Source organism: Centroberyx gerrardi, chromosome 24, assembly GCF_048128805.1.
Source record: "Centroberyx gerrardi isolate f3 chromosome 24, fCenGer3.hap1.cur.20231027, whole genome shotgun sequence".
Classification (NCBI taxonomy): Eukaryota; Metazoa; Chordata; class Actinopteri; order Beryciformes; family Berycidae; genus Centroberyx; species Centroberyx gerrardi.
Window position 1 is genome coordinate 23,834,645 of NC_136020.1, and position 15,000 is coordinate 23,849,644.

Consider the following 15,000-nt stretch of genomic DNA (forward strand, 5'->3'; position numbering starts at 1 on the left):
TTGAATATAGTGATGTATGTAGAGAGCTTTCAGGTGCCCCCCCCCTCTCCCTCTCCCTCTGGCGGCCATCTTGGAGGTCTTCAGCTTTGTGAACAGCTGATTGTGTTTCTGTCCATCTCAACAGAATTGAACAGACGGTTAATTTCTGTCTGTTTCTGACTGAACTGATCATTTCATCACTGATCCATCTGATTGATTTAGTGTTTAGATAATGTCAGCTTGTTAGCTAGCTAACCATAGTATCTGGTCAGCTAACATCACTGTCTTGTTGTTAACACATCTGATTAGCACACTAGCTAACGTAGCTAGTAGCAGCTAGCGTTAGCATGTTCACATTAACATCAGTGTGTTTTCTGGCTAGTTAGCTAGCTAACAGTTTGTTCAGGTTAACTGAGCTGACTCTTCTCAAGCTACAACTCAGAGTGTTTTGGAGTAGAGACTAGGGCTAAAGACAAGACAGTTTACTGTGTCACAGTAACCAAATCCACCTTATCACACTATTCACTTTTACTGAGAACGTTACTGAATGGATCTACAGCCACACCACAACAAGCTGACTCAGCTGCTCTCTGCTTCTAGCTGCTTGCTACACATTTACACTTTATTAACTAACACACAGTTCTACAGATTTACACTTTATTAACTAACACACAGTTCTACATGTTCCTCCATCATGAGACTCAGCTGCTGCAGCAGGTTGGAGAGGAAACTGTAAAACTTCACTTTGACCCTGTTTACACTTGGTTTTAAAATGCGTCTTGGGCGATCGGATCACAAGCGGACAGCTGAGACACATCGTCGTTTACACCTGTGTTTATCATGCGTCTCCAAGGTGTCCAGCTGACCACTTGTGTTCAGATGTCGTTACTGCCTACGTCACTTCCGCTAGAAGGTCGAAGGGCGCCACGCACAGTTATTACGTCAGTCTGTCGCCAGACAAGCGCCAGATTTGTTTAGCACGGGCTAGCTAAGAAAACAACGTTTCAAGAACTAATACACATGTACGGGCTCTTCCAACTGTTGAGATTGACAGGACCGTTGGCGCGCTGTCACCAAAACAACCGCCACGTCCTGCACTGATGACGTATTTTCCTGTTACGTCCTTGTCGGGGACGCATCAGGACGCATTAGCGCTTACACTACAAAAGATATGTGGTCAAATGCGTCCCGGACCACCTCGACAAGTGGTTTGAGTGATCGGATCACGATGCGTCTTGGTGGTCGTTTACACTTGTATTTAGCGCTGTCCACTTGTGATCTGATCGCCCAAGACGCATTTTAAAACCAAATGTAAACAGGGTCTAATATGCAGCAGTGCCGTCTATTCAGTGTCCTGCATCTTCATCATCTATAGTACAGTATGTGAGGTCTGTTGCTGTCAGTGAGCACTGCAGTACTGTCAGTCTGTCAGAGGTCCAGCTGAGGTGTTTACTCTGCTTTTAAGGCTGATCTAAATTTTTATGATATGAAATTCTACATCACAGTATGAAACTGATGCTGACACAGCTCACGTGAAAGCTTACTCTGTGCTGATGTGTTACAGATCCACGGCGTCACGGTGTAAGGAACGGTCTTATCGTACCAATAAAGGTTCCTGAATTGAATTTGGATTGAGGAGAAAGAGGCATGCATGAAGAAGTGGGAGAGAGAGGAGGGGAGGAGGGACGACAGGACAGAGGGATGAAAGAAAAGACGAATACATTAACCATGTTTTTTTTTTTTTGGTAATGCGGTAGATGAAGCTGTGTGTGTGTGTGTGTGTGTGTGTGTGTGTGTGTGTGTGGTTGTTTTTCCGTCTCCTTGGGCTGAACTGATGGATATCAGACGATTATTCAAATGTCCGCGGCTCGGAGAAAGACAAACTCTGAAGGAGGAAGAAAGAGAGTTCTGTAGTTCGGAGGCCTTGACAGCGAGGCCTCCCTCTTTTATTTCTTTTCTTTCGCTCTTTCGCTCTGTCTCTCTTTCTTTCATTCTTTCGGGGTGGTTTAGCGGGGGCCCCCCGGGGCGAGCGAGGTGGGGGTCACGTTTGGGGGTGGGGGGGTGGGGGGTCAGTCCCTCATCTGTCCTGTCAGTCCCTGCTGTCTCCCTACAGAGCAGACATCAGGCTAAACAGAGTCACACCGTGGCCTCGAAATGCCTCACCGCTCGGCATCATGGGATGTCTTACTCTGTGTTGCCATGGGGATTTTGGTAAACTAGAATAGCTAGTTCAGATTTGAGTTGATGTGAGGAAACGAAATGCGATCAGCAAAACTCAACATCATCTGCTTCAGCTAATCTGGAGTTTATAGTTCCTCAATATCAGTCAGTATGTTGGATCCAACAGTGCTGTGTAATGCTGACGTGTGTGTGTGTGTGTGTGTGTGTGTGTGTGTGTGTGTGTGTGTGTGTGTGTGTGTGTGCAAGGGGAGCTTGTACAAACAATATGTAATGGCTTCCTGAACCTGTAAAAGTTTTTTTTGTTAACTGATAGATGACTGACAACTTTGTGTATGTATTGTGTGAGTGTGTGTGTGTGTGTGTGTGTGTGTGTGTGTGTGTGTGTGTGTGTGTGTGTGTGTTGTGGACCGTGGCGTCCAAAAGGACCACTTGACGACAGCTGAAGTCAACTGAACCTTGACGAAGCTAAGTGGTTACACACACACACACACACACACACACACACACACACACACACTGGCAGTCCAAACATCCTGTGCAGGTAAATGGACTACCTGTCTTCCTCTAAGGCCGTGAGAGAGGTCAGACAGACAATACACAGCAATCTGTCTGTCTCTGTCAGTCTGTCTGTCTTTCTCTCTGTCTCTCTGTCTGTCTGTCTGTCTGTCTGTCTCTCTGTCTCTCTGTCTGTCTGTCTGTCTGTCTGTCTGTCTCTGTCTGTCTCTCTGTCTGTCTGTCTCTCTGTCTGTCTGTCTCTCTGTCTCTCTGTCTGTCTCTCTGTCTGTCTGTCTCTCTGTCTGTCTCTCTGTCTGTCTGTCTGTCTCTCTGTCTGTCTGTCTGTCTCTCTGTCTGTCTGTCTCTGTCTGTCTGTCTCTCTGTCTGTCTCTCTGTCTGTCTGTCTCTCTGTCTGTCTCTCTGTCTGTCTGTCTCTCTGTCTGTCTGTCTCTGTCTGTCTCTCTGTCTGTCTGTCTCTCTGTCTGTCTGTCTCTCTGTCTCTCTGTCTGTCTGTCTCTCTGTCTGTCTCTCTGTCTCTCTGTCTGTCTGTCTCTCTGTCTGTCTCTCTGTCTCTCTGTCTGTCTCTCTGTCTGTCTGTCTGTCCAACACAACAACATACCAGGTTAGTTTCTGTCTTCCTTCTCTATCATCCATGTTCATTCTGGAGTCACAGGAATATTTCATCCAACTACAGAAACTTAACAGTTTCCTCTGCAGCAGCTGAGTCTCATGATGGAGGAACATGTAGAACTGTGTTAGTTAATAAAGTGTAAATCTGTAGAACTGTGTGTTAGTTAATAAAGTGTAAATCTGTAGAACTGTGTGTTAGTTAATAAAGTGTAAATCTGTAGAACTGTGTGTTAGTTAATAAAGTGTAAATCTGTAGAACTGTGTGTTAGTTAATAAAGTGTAAATCTGTATCAAGCAGCTAGAAGCAGAGAGCAGCTGAGTCAGCTTGTTGTGGTGTGGCTGTAGATCCATTCAGTAACGTTCTCAGTAAAAGTGAATAGTGTGATAAGGTGGATTTGGTTACTGTGACACAGTAAACTGTCTTGTCTTTAGCCCTAGTCTCTACTCTTTATATTGGTCATTGTGATAAACATTGATAACAGAGCTGCATATAGACTTATGATGGTTATAAAATCATTTAAAATAAAACGTTCTCCCCCCTATTTAAGGCAAACTCCTCATGAATCTACATTACTGTAATATGCCTGAAATGCTGTTATCAAATAAATCAACTTGTTTCAAAATAAAAGTCCCAGAGTTAAAATGAAGTTGTTTCAAAATAGAAGTCCCAGAGTTAGAAGTCGAGAAATCTCAGGACAGGATTTCAACGTCGGCTAAATGATGTGTGTGTGTGTGTGTGTGTGTGTGTGTGTGTGTGTGTGTGGTGTGGTGTGTGTATGAGGTCATATGACATCATGGTGTGTACCAGCAGGATAATCAGGGCTTCAAGCTGCTTCATTGTTAAAGAACAACAACCATCATCATCATCACCATCATCATCATCATCATCATCATAGCTGTAGGTTCCCTCTATGAAAGAAATGAAAATGAAAACAGGAAGATAAAGGTGTTGTGGGTCTCTCTCTCTCTCGCTCTCTCTTTCTTTCTCTGTATATTCTCTCCATTCAATAATGTCATATCTTAGCAGTAAATCAAATCAAAACATAGATAGCACACACACACACACACACACACACACACACACACACACACACAGAGCGGTAGCTAATCAGTGGCTGGTGTGTTGTTGAACCAGTCAACCATCAGCCGTCTCTCTCCACTTTGCCGTCAGCTCTCTGATCACGGAAAACTCCCACAATGCTTTGGGGCTGAGTGTAAACGTTCACAGTGTGAACATGTGGAGAGTTAATGATGCACATTAACACTTCCTGCACACTTCATTCTCTCAGCGCCGGATCAAACCTGCCAGTAACCAATCAACTGAAGCCCAAACTGTCTGCTGCATCAAGAAGATGCTTTTAATATTTTTAATTTGAAATTAATTTATTTTGAAATATTGTATATTATTTGTTGATAAATACATTATTTAAATTCATTTTATTTCATCTATTATATTACATATTTTTGTATATTTATATAACATTTATTTTGTTATTAATATTCTATATAGTATATATTTTTTTTTATATTCTAGTCTTTAATGCTGCAATTCCCCAATTTCCCCAATTTAAGTTGATTAATTGTTCAGTGTTGGTGGAGGTTTGAGCTCTTTAAATAACTTCTAGTTTAAAAAGTAAAGACCTTCAGATAATAAACACCAGTCATTTTATCTGAGTAGATGTAGATTTTTGGAAATCTCATTTTGGAACCAATGTTCAGGATCAGCCTGTCGAGTTGACTGTATGTGTAGAGGTGGGGCAGACTGTGTGTGTGTGTGTGTGTGTGTGTGTGTGTGTGTGTGTGTTTCAGGACCCTCTGAGTTAACATATGCGACCACATGTAGAGAACATTATAGACCCTAACCCTGGGTAATGAGCAACTTAGTGTCTACACACACACACACACACACACACACAAAACTGTCTGTTTATATGTGTATGTTAGCTAATGAATGCAGTCAATGGAATCTGCTTTCAAGTACAGTAATACAAACAAGTGTGTGTGTGTGTGTGTGTGTGTGTGTGTGTGTCCTGCAGTAAAAGCTAATCACCCATAACGCTGCTAGTCTAGGCTGAGTAAAGGGACATTCTGCTAAACAAACCGCTCAGTGTGTGTGTGTGTGTGTGTGTTTGAGGTTTTATTTATGTCAGACAGCAATACAGTTTTAGCTTTACAACGTCAACAGGTAATCCAGTCACACACACACACACACACACACACACACACACACACCGTCAATACAAATGTTAAATTTACAACACTGCGAACAGGAGAGACTGTGGTCCTCTGTAGTCTACTGGAGGAGCGTACGTACGTACGCACACACACACACACACACACACACACACACACACACACACACACACACAGTCCATCCAGAGTTGGCCAGGCTTTATGAAGTGTTGAGAAAGTTCCTCCCCTTTAACAGTCAATACATTCAACAAGCAGACACACCCTCAGTGTGTGTGTGTGTGTGTGTGTGTGTGTGTGTGTGCTGAGACAGGCTGTCTCCAGTTCTATTCAGACGAGTCCTGAGTAGAAAGACGTTACCGATAGCTATCAGAGAGAGAGAGAGAGCGAGAGAGAGAGAGAATAGACAGGGAGAGATAAGAAGGAAAGAAAGAAACAAAGAGGGAGGGACGTCATTGCCACACACACACACACACACACACACACACAGAAAGAGTAAGAGTGAGTCACATCAGTTCTTTAGCATGTTGTCGGACTGAGGCCCATCGCTCCCTTTCCCTCCCCTCTCTTTTCCTCCCTCACTCCTCTCTCTCCATCTTTCCTCCCTCTCTCTCTTCACAATCACTAGAGATAGAGCCATGAAACAAAAACCAGACAACCAGGACGACTAATGAATCCATAATCTATAATCTATTCTGTCCGGGCAGTGGGGTGTCCTGCTGTTGAGAGAAACCGTCCGATAAGAAAAGACAAGTGTTGTGTTGCATTAGTGTTGTGTTGCATTAGTGTTGTGTTACACAGGTGTTGTGTTGCACTAGTGTTGTGTTGCACTAGTGTTGTATTAGTGCTGTGTTGCATTAGTGTTGTGTTGCATTAGTGTTGTGTTGCATTAGTGCTGTGTTGCATTAGTGTTGTGTTGCATTAGTGTTGTGTTGCACTAGTGTTGTGTTGCACTAGTGTTGTATTAGTGCTGTGTTGCATTAGTGTTGTGTTGCATTAGTGTTGTGTTGCATTAGTGCTGTGTTGCATTAGTGTTGTGTTGCATTAGTGTTGTGTTGCATTAGTGCTGTGTTGCATTAGTGCTGTGTTGCATTAGTGTTGTGTTGCATTAGTGCTGTGTTGCATTAGTGCTGTGTTGCATTAGTGTTGCATTAGTGCAGTGTTGCATTAGTGTTGTATTAGTGTTGTGTTGCATTAGTGTTGCATTAGTGTTGCATTAGTGTTGTGTTGCATTAGTGTCGTGTTGTATTAGTGTTGTATTAGTGCTGTGTTGCATTAGTGTTGTATTAGTGCTGTGTTGCATTAGTGTTGTGTTGCATTAGTGTTGTGTTGTATTAGTGCTGTGTTGCATTAGTGTTGTATTAGTGCTGTGTTGCATTAGTGTTGTGTTGCATTAGTGTCGTGTTGTATTAGTGTTGTATTGGTGCTGTGTTGCATTAGTGTTGCATTAGTGCAGTGTTGCATTAGTGTTGTATTAGTGTTGTGTTGCATTAGTGTTGTGTTGCATTAGTGTCGTGTTGTATTAGTGTTGTATTAGTGCTGTGTTGCATTAGTGTTGTATTAGTGCTGTGTTGCATTAGTGTTGTATTAGTGCTGTGTTGCATTAGTGTTGTATTAGTGCTGTGTTGCATTAGTGTTGTATTAGTGCTGTGTTGCATTAGTGTTGTATTAGTGCTGTGTTGCATTAGTGTTGCATTAGTGCTGTGTTGCATTAGTGTTGCATTAGTGCAGTGTTGCATTAGTGTTGTATTAGTGCTGTGTTGCATTCGTGCTGTGTTGCATTAGTGTTGTATTAGTGCTGTGTTGCATTAGTGCTGTGTTGCATTAGTGCTGTGTTGCATTAGTGTTGTATTAGTGTTGTGTTGCATTAGTGTTGCATTAGTGCTGTGTTGCATTAGTGTTGTATTAGTGCAGTGTTGCATTAGTGCTGTGTTGCATTAGTGTTGTATTAGTGCTGTGTTGCATTAGTGTTGTATTAGTGCTGTGTTGCATTAGTGCAGTGTTGCATTAGTGTTGTATTAGTGCTGTGTTGCATTAGTGCTGTGTTGCATTAGTGTTGTATTAGTGCTGTGTTGCATTAGTGTTGTATTAGTGCTGTGTTGCATTAGTGTTGTATTAGTGCTGTGTTGCATTAGTGTTGTATTAGTGCTGTGTTGCATTAGTGTTGTATTAGTGCTGTGTTGCATTAGTGTTGTGTTGCATTAGTGTTGTGTTGTATTAGTGCTGTGTTGCATTAGTGTTGTATTAGTGCTGTGTTGCATTAGTGTTGTGTTGCATTAGTGTCGTGTTGTATTAGTGTTGTATTAGTGCTGTGTTGCATTAGTGTTGCATTAGTGCAGTGTTGCATTAGTGTTGTATTAGTGTTGTGTTGCATTAGTGTTGCATTAGTGTTGTGTTGCATTAGTGTCGTGTTGTATTAGTGTTGTATTAGTGCTGTGTTGCATTAGTGTTGTATTAGTGCTGTGTTGCATTAGTGTTGTATTAGTGCTGTGTTGCATTAGTGTTGTATTAGTGCTGTGTTGCATTAGTGTTGTATTAGTGCTGTGTTGCATTAGTGTTGTATTAGTGCTGTGTTGCATTAGTGTTGCATTAGTGCTGTGTTGCATTAGTGTTGCATTAGTGCAGTGTTGCATTAGTGTTGTATTAGTGCTGTGTTGCATTCGTGCTGTGTTGCATTAGTGTTGTATTAGTGCTGTGTTGCATTAGTGCTGTGTTGCATTAGTGTTGTATTAGTGCAGTGTTGCATTAGTGCTGTGTTGCATTAGTGTTGTATTAGTGCTGTGTTGCATTAGTGTTGCATTAGTGCTGTGTTGCATTAGTGTTGTATTAGTGCAGTGTTGCATTAGTGCTGTGTTGCATTAGTGTTGTATTAGTGCTGTGTTGCATTAGTGTTGTATTAGTGCTGTGTTGCATTAGTGTTGTATTAGTGCTGTGTTGCATTAGTGCAGTGTTGCATTAGTGTTGTATTAGTGCTGTGTTGCATTAGTGCTGTGTTGCATTAGTGTTGTATTAGTGCAGTGTTGCATTAGTGCTGTGTTGCATTAGTGTTGTATTAGTGCTGTGTTGCATTAGTGTTGTATTAGTGCTGTGTTGCATTAGTGTTGTATTAGTGCTGTGTTGTATTAGTGTTGTATTAGTGCTGTGTTGCATTAGTGCAGTGTTGCATTAGTGTTGTATTAGTGCTGTGTTGCATTAGTGCTGTGTTGCATTAGTGTTGTATTAGTGCTGTGTTGCATTAGTGCAGTGTTGCATTAGTGCTGTGTTGTATTAGTGTTGTATTAGTGCTGTGTTGCATTAGTGTTGTATTAGTGCTGTGTTGCATTAGTGCTGTGTTGCATTAGTGTTGTATTAGTGCTGTGTTGCATTAGTGTTGTATTAGTGCTGTGTTGCATTAGTGCTGTGTTGCATTAGTGTTGTATTAGTGCTGTGTTGCATTAGTGTTGTATTAGTGCTGTGTTGCATTAGTGTTGCATTAGTGCTGTGTTGCATTAGTGTTGTATTAGTGCTGTGTTGCATTAGTGCAGTGTTGCATTAGTCTTGTATTAGTGCTGTGTTGCATTAGTGCTGTGTTGCATTAGTGTTGTATTAGTGCTGTGTTGCATTAGTGTTGTATTAGTGCTGTGTTGCATTAGTGTTGTATTAGTGCTGTGTTGCATTAGTGTTGTATTAGTGCTGTGTTGCATTAGTGCTGTGTTGCATTAGTGTTGTATTAGTGCTGTGTTGCATTAGTGCTGTGTTGCATTAGTGTTGTATTAGTGCTGTGTTGCATTAGTGTTGTATTAGTGCTGTGTTGCATTAGTGCTGTGTTGCATTAGTGTTGTATTAGTGCTGTGTTGCATTAGTGCTGTGTTGCATTAGTGTTGTATTAGTGCTGTGTTGCATTAGTGTTGTGTTGCATTAGTGTTGTATTAGTGTTGTGTTGCATTAGTGTTGTGTTGCACTAGTGTTGTATTAGTGTTGTGTTGCATTAGTGTTGTGTTGCATTAGTGTTGCATTAGTGTTGTGTTGCATTAGTGTTGTGTTGCACTAGTGTTGTATTAGTGTTGTGTTGCATTAGTGCTGTGTTGCATTAGTGTTGTGTTGCATTAGTGTTGTGTTGCATTAGTGTTGCATTAGTGTTGTGTTGCATTAGTGTTGTGTTGCACTAGTGTTGTATTAGTGTTGTGTTGCATTAGTGCTGTGTTGCATTAGTGCTGTGTTGCATTAGTGTTGTATTAGTGTTGTGTTGCATTAGTGCTGTGTTGCATTAGTGCTGTGTTGCATTAGTGCTGTGTTGCATTAGTGTTGTGTTGCATTAGTGTTGCATTAGTGTTGTGTTGCATTAGTGTTGTGTTGCATTAGTGTTGCATTAGTGTTGTGTTGCATTAGTGTTGCATTAGTGTTGTGTTGCATTAGTGTTGTGTTGCACTAGTGTTGTGTTGCACTAGTGTTGTGTTGCATTAGTGTTGCATTAGTGTTGTGTTGCATTAGTGTTGTATTAGTGTTGTGTTGCATTAGTACTGTGTTGCATTAGTGTTGTATTAGTGTTGTGTTGCATTAGTGCTGTGTTGCATTAGTGTTGTGTTGCATTAGTGTTGTATTAGTGCTGTGTTGCATTAGTGTTGTGTTGCATTAGTGTTGTGTTGCACTAGTGTTGTGTTGCACTGATGTTGTGTTGCATTAGTGCTGCATTAGTGCTGTGTTGCATTAGTGTTGCATTAGTGCTGTGTTGCATTAGTGTTGTATTAGTGCTGTATTAGTGCTGTGTTGCATTAGTGCTGTGTTGCATTAGTGCTGTATTAGTCCTGTGTTGCATTAGTGCTGTGTTGCATTAGTGCTGTATTAGTGCTGTATTAGTGCTGTGTTGCATTAGTGCTGTGTTGCATTAGTGCTGTATTAGTGCTGTGTTGCATTAGTGCTGTATTAGTGCTGTGTTGCATTAGTGCTGTATTAGTGCTGTGTTGCATTAGTGCTGTATTAGTGCTGTGTTGCATTAGTGCTGTGTTGCATTAGTGCTGTATTAGTGCTGTATTAGTGCTGTGTTGCATTAGTGCTGTGTTGCATTAGTGCTGTATTAGTGCTGTGTTGCATTAGTGCTGTATTAGTGCTGTGTTGCATTAGTGCTGTGTTGCATTAGTGCTGTATTAGTGCTGTGTTGCATTAGTGCTGTATTAGTGCTTTGTTGCACTAGTGTTGTGTTGCACTGATGTTGTGTTGCATTAGTGCTGCATTAGTGCTGTGTTGCATTAGTGTTGCATTAGTGCTGTGTTGCATTAGTGTTGTATTAGTGCTGTATTACTGCTGTGTTGCATTAGTGCTGTATTAGTGCTGTGTTGCATTAGTGCTGTATTAGTGCTGTGTTGCATTAGTGCTGTATTAGTGCTGTGTTGCATTAGTGCTGCATTAGTGCTGTGTTGCATTAGTGCTGTATTAGTGCTGTGTTGCATTCATGCTGCATTAGTGCTGTGTTGCATTCGTGCTGTATTAGTGCTGTGTTGCATTAGTGTTGCATTAGTGCTGTGTTGCATTAGTGTTGTATTAGTGCTGTATTAGTGCTGTGTTGCATTAGTGCTGTATTAGTGCTGTGTTGCATTCGTGCTGTATTAGTGCTGTGTTGCACTAGTGTTGTGTTGCACTGATGTTGTGTTGCATTAGTGCTGCATTAGTGCTGTGTTGCATTAGTGTTGTATTAGTGCTGTATTAGTGCTGTGTTGCATTAGTGCTGTATTAGTGCTGTGTTGCATTAGTGTTGTATTAGTGCTGTATTAGTGCTGTGTTGAATTAGTGCTGTATTAGTGCTGTGTTGCATTAGTGCTGTATTAGTGCTGTGTTGCATTCGTGCTGTATTAGTGCTGTGTTGCATTAGTGCTGCATTAGTGCTGTGTTGCATTAGTGTTGTATTAGTGCAGTGTTGCATTAGTGCTGTGTTGCATTAGTGTTGTATTAGTGCTGTGTTGCATTAGTGTTGTATTAGTGCTGTGTTGCATTAGTGTTGTATTAGTGCTGTGTTGCATTAGTGCAGTGTTGCATTAGTGTTGTATTAGTGCTGTGTTGCATTAGTGCTGTGTTGCATTAGTGTTGTATTAGTGCAGTGTTGCATTAGTGCTGTGTTGCATTAGTGTTGTATTAGTGCTGTGTTGCATTAGTGTTGTATTAGTGCTGTGTTGCATTAGTGTTGTATTAGTGCTGTGTTGTATTAGTGTTGTATTAGTGCTGTGTTGCATTAGTGCAGTGTTGCATTAGTGTTGTATTAGTGCTGTGTTGCATTAGTGCTGTGTTGCATTAGTGTTGTATTAGTGCTGTGTTGCATTAGTGCAGTGTTGCATTAGTGCTGTGTTGTATTAGTGTTGTATTAGTGCTGTGTTGCATTAGTGTTGTATTAGTGCTGTGTTGCATTAGTGCTGTGTTGCATTAGTGTTGTATTAGTGCTGTGTTGCATTAGTGTTGTATTAGTGCTGTGTTGCATTAGTGCTGTGTTGCATTAGTGTTGTATTAGTGCTGTGTTGCATTAGTGTTGTATTAGTGCTGTGTTGCATTAGTGTTGCATTAGTGCTGTGTTGCATTAGTGTTGTATTAGTGCTGTGTTGCATTAGTGCAGTGTTGCATTAGTCTTGTATTAGTGCTGTGTTGCATTAGTGCTGTGTTGCATTAGTGTTGTATTAGTGCTGTGTTGCATTAGTGTTGTATTAGTGCTGTGTTGCATTAGTGTTGTATTAGTGCTGTGTTGCATTAGTGTTGTATTAGTGCTGTGTTGCATTAGTGTTGTATTAGTGCTGTGTTGCATTAGTGCTGTGTTGCATTAGTGTTGTATTAGTGCTGTGTTGCATTAGTGCTGTGTTGCATTAGTGTTGTATTAGTGCTGTGTTGCATTAGTGTTGTATTAGTGCTGTGTTGCATTAGTGCTGTGTTGCATTAGTGTTGTATTAGTGCTGTGTTGCATTAGTGCTGTGTTGCATTAGTGTTGTATTAGTGCTGTGTTACATTAGTGTTGTGTTGCATTAGTGTTGTATTAGTGTTGTGTTGCATTAGTGTTGTGTTGCACTAGTGTTGTATTAGTGTTGTGTTGCATTAGTGTTGTGTTGCATTAGTGTTGCATTAGTGTTGTGTTGCATTAGTGTTGTGTTGCACTAGTGTTGTATTAGTGTTGTGTTGCATTAGTGCTGTGTTGCATTAGTGTTGTGTTGCATTAGTGTTGTGTTGCATTAGTGTTGCATTAGTGTTGTGTTGCATTAGTGTTGTGTTGCACTAGTGTTGTATTAGTGTTGTGTTGCATTAGTGCTGTGTTGCATTAGTGCTGTGTTGCATTAGTGTTGTATTAGTGTTGTGTTGCATTAGTGCTGTGTTGCATTAGTGCTGTGTTGCATTAGTGCTGTGTTGCATTAGTGTTGTGTTGCATTAGTGTTGCATTAGTGTTGTGTTGCATTAGTGTTGTGTTGCATTAGTGTTGCATTAGTGTTGTGTTGCATTAGTGTTGCATTAGTGTTGTGTTGCATTAGTGTTGTGTTGCACTAGTGTTGTGTTGCACTAGTGTTGTGTTGCATTAGTGTTGCATTAGTGTTGTGTTGCATTAGTGTTGTATTAGTGTTGTGTTGCATTAGTACTGTGTTGCATTAGTGTTGTATTATTGTTGTGTTGCATTAGTGCTGTGTTGCATTAGTGTTGTGTTGCATTAGTGTTGTATTAGTGCTGTGTTGCATTAGTGTTGTGTTGCATTAGTGTTGTGTTGCACTAGTGTTGTGTTGCACTGATGTTGTGTTGCATTAGTGCTGCATTAGTGCTGTGTTGCATTAGTGTTGCATTAGTGCTGTGTTGCATTAGTGTTGTATTAGTGCTGTATTAGTGCTGTGTTGCATTAGTGCTGTGTTGCATTAGTGCTGTATTAGTCCTGTGTTGCATTAGTGCTGTGTTGCATTAGTGCTGTATTAGTGCTGTATTAGTGCTGTGTTGCATTAGTGCTGTGTTGCATTAGTGCTGTATTAGTGCTGTGTTGCATTAGTGCTGTATTAGTGCTGTGTTGCATTAGTGCTGTATTAGTGCTGTGTTGCATTAGTGCTGTATTAGTGCTGTGTTGCATTAGTGCTGTGTTGCATTAGTGCTGTATTAGTGCTGTATTAGTGCTGTGTTGCATTAGTGCTGTGTTGCATTAGTGCTGTATTAGTGCTGTGTTGCATTAGTGCTGTATTAGTGCTGTGTTGCATTAGTGCTGTGTTGCATTAGTGCTGTATTAGTGCTGTGTTGCATTAGTGCTGTATTAGTGCTTTGTTGCACTAGTGTTGTGTTGCACTGATGTTGTGTTGCATTAGTGCTGCATTAGTGCTGTGTTGCATTAGTGTTGCATTAGTGCTGTGTTGCATTAGTGTTGTATTAGTGCTGTATTACTGCTGTGTTGCATTAGTGCTGTATTAGTGCTGTGTTGCATTAGTGCTGTATTAGTGCTGTGTTGCATTAGTGCTGTATTAGTGCTGTGTTGCATTAGTGCTGCATTAGTGCTGTGTTGCATTAGTGCTGTATTAGTGCTGTGTTGCATTCATGCTGCATTAGTGCTGTGTTGCATTCGTGCTGTATTAGTGCTGTGTTGCATTAGTGTTGCATTAGTGCTGTGTTGCATTAGTGTTGTATTAGTGCTGTATTAGTGCTGTGTTGCATTAGTGCTGTATTAGTGCTGTGTTGCATTCGTGCTGTATTAGTGCTGTGTTGCACTAGTGTTGTGTTGCACTGATGTTGTGTTGCATTAGTGCTGCATTAGTGCTGTGTTGCATTAGTGTTGTATTAGTGCTGTATTAGTGCTGTGTTGCATTAGTGCTGTATTAGTGCTGTGTTGCATTAGTGTTGTATTAGTGCTGTATTAGTGCTGTGTTGAATTAGTGCTGTATTAGTGCTGTGTTGCATTAGTGCTGTATTAGTGCTGTGTTGCATTCGTGCTGTATTAGTGCTGTGTTGCATTAGTGCTGCATTAGTGCTGTGTTGCATTCGTGCTGTATTAGTGCTGTGTTGCATTAGTGCTGTGTTGTATTAGTGCTGTGTTGCATTAGTGCTGCATTAGTGCTGTGTTGCATTCGTGCTGTATTAGTGCTGTGTTGCATTAGTGCTGTGTTGTATTAGTGTTGTGTTGCATTAGTGTTGTGTTGCATTAGTGGTGTGTTGTATTAGTGCTGTGTTGCATTAGTGCTGTGTTGTATTAGTGCTGTGTTGCATTACTGTTGTGTTGCGTTATTGTTGTGTTGCATGTGTTAAAATCCTTCTCCTGGATTCCCACTGGTCATGGAATTCCTGGAATATCTTGGGATTTTCAGAGCTGCATTCCAGACGGGGAAAGTCAGAGACTTTGATAAATTCTCTTGGAAAGTTAGGGAAATCACCAACTTGATCCACACATTTGTTGCATTAGATGGTTTTCAGAAGCAACATTAACAAACCAGGGAGGAAGAACAGGTTCAGGTCATGGAAGTGCTCTGATGTGGTTTTGGAAAGTCCTGGAAAAGTCCTGGAACATCAGGACCATGGGGGAAACCCTCACTCTCCTCCTCCTCCTCTTTCTTTCCGGTA

At 41.1% G+C, this 15,000-nt stretch overlaps 1 protein-coding gene across 1 annotated transcript in view; it reads left to right on the forward strand.

Moving 5' to 3' along the window:
* LOC139914772 (leucine-rich repeat-containing G-protein coupled receptor 5-like) overlaps positions 1–15,000 on the forward strand; it is a 45,552-nt gene that overhangs the window by 3,549 nt on the left and 27,003 nt on the right. The gene's annotated exons all lie outside the window — the stretch shown is intronic.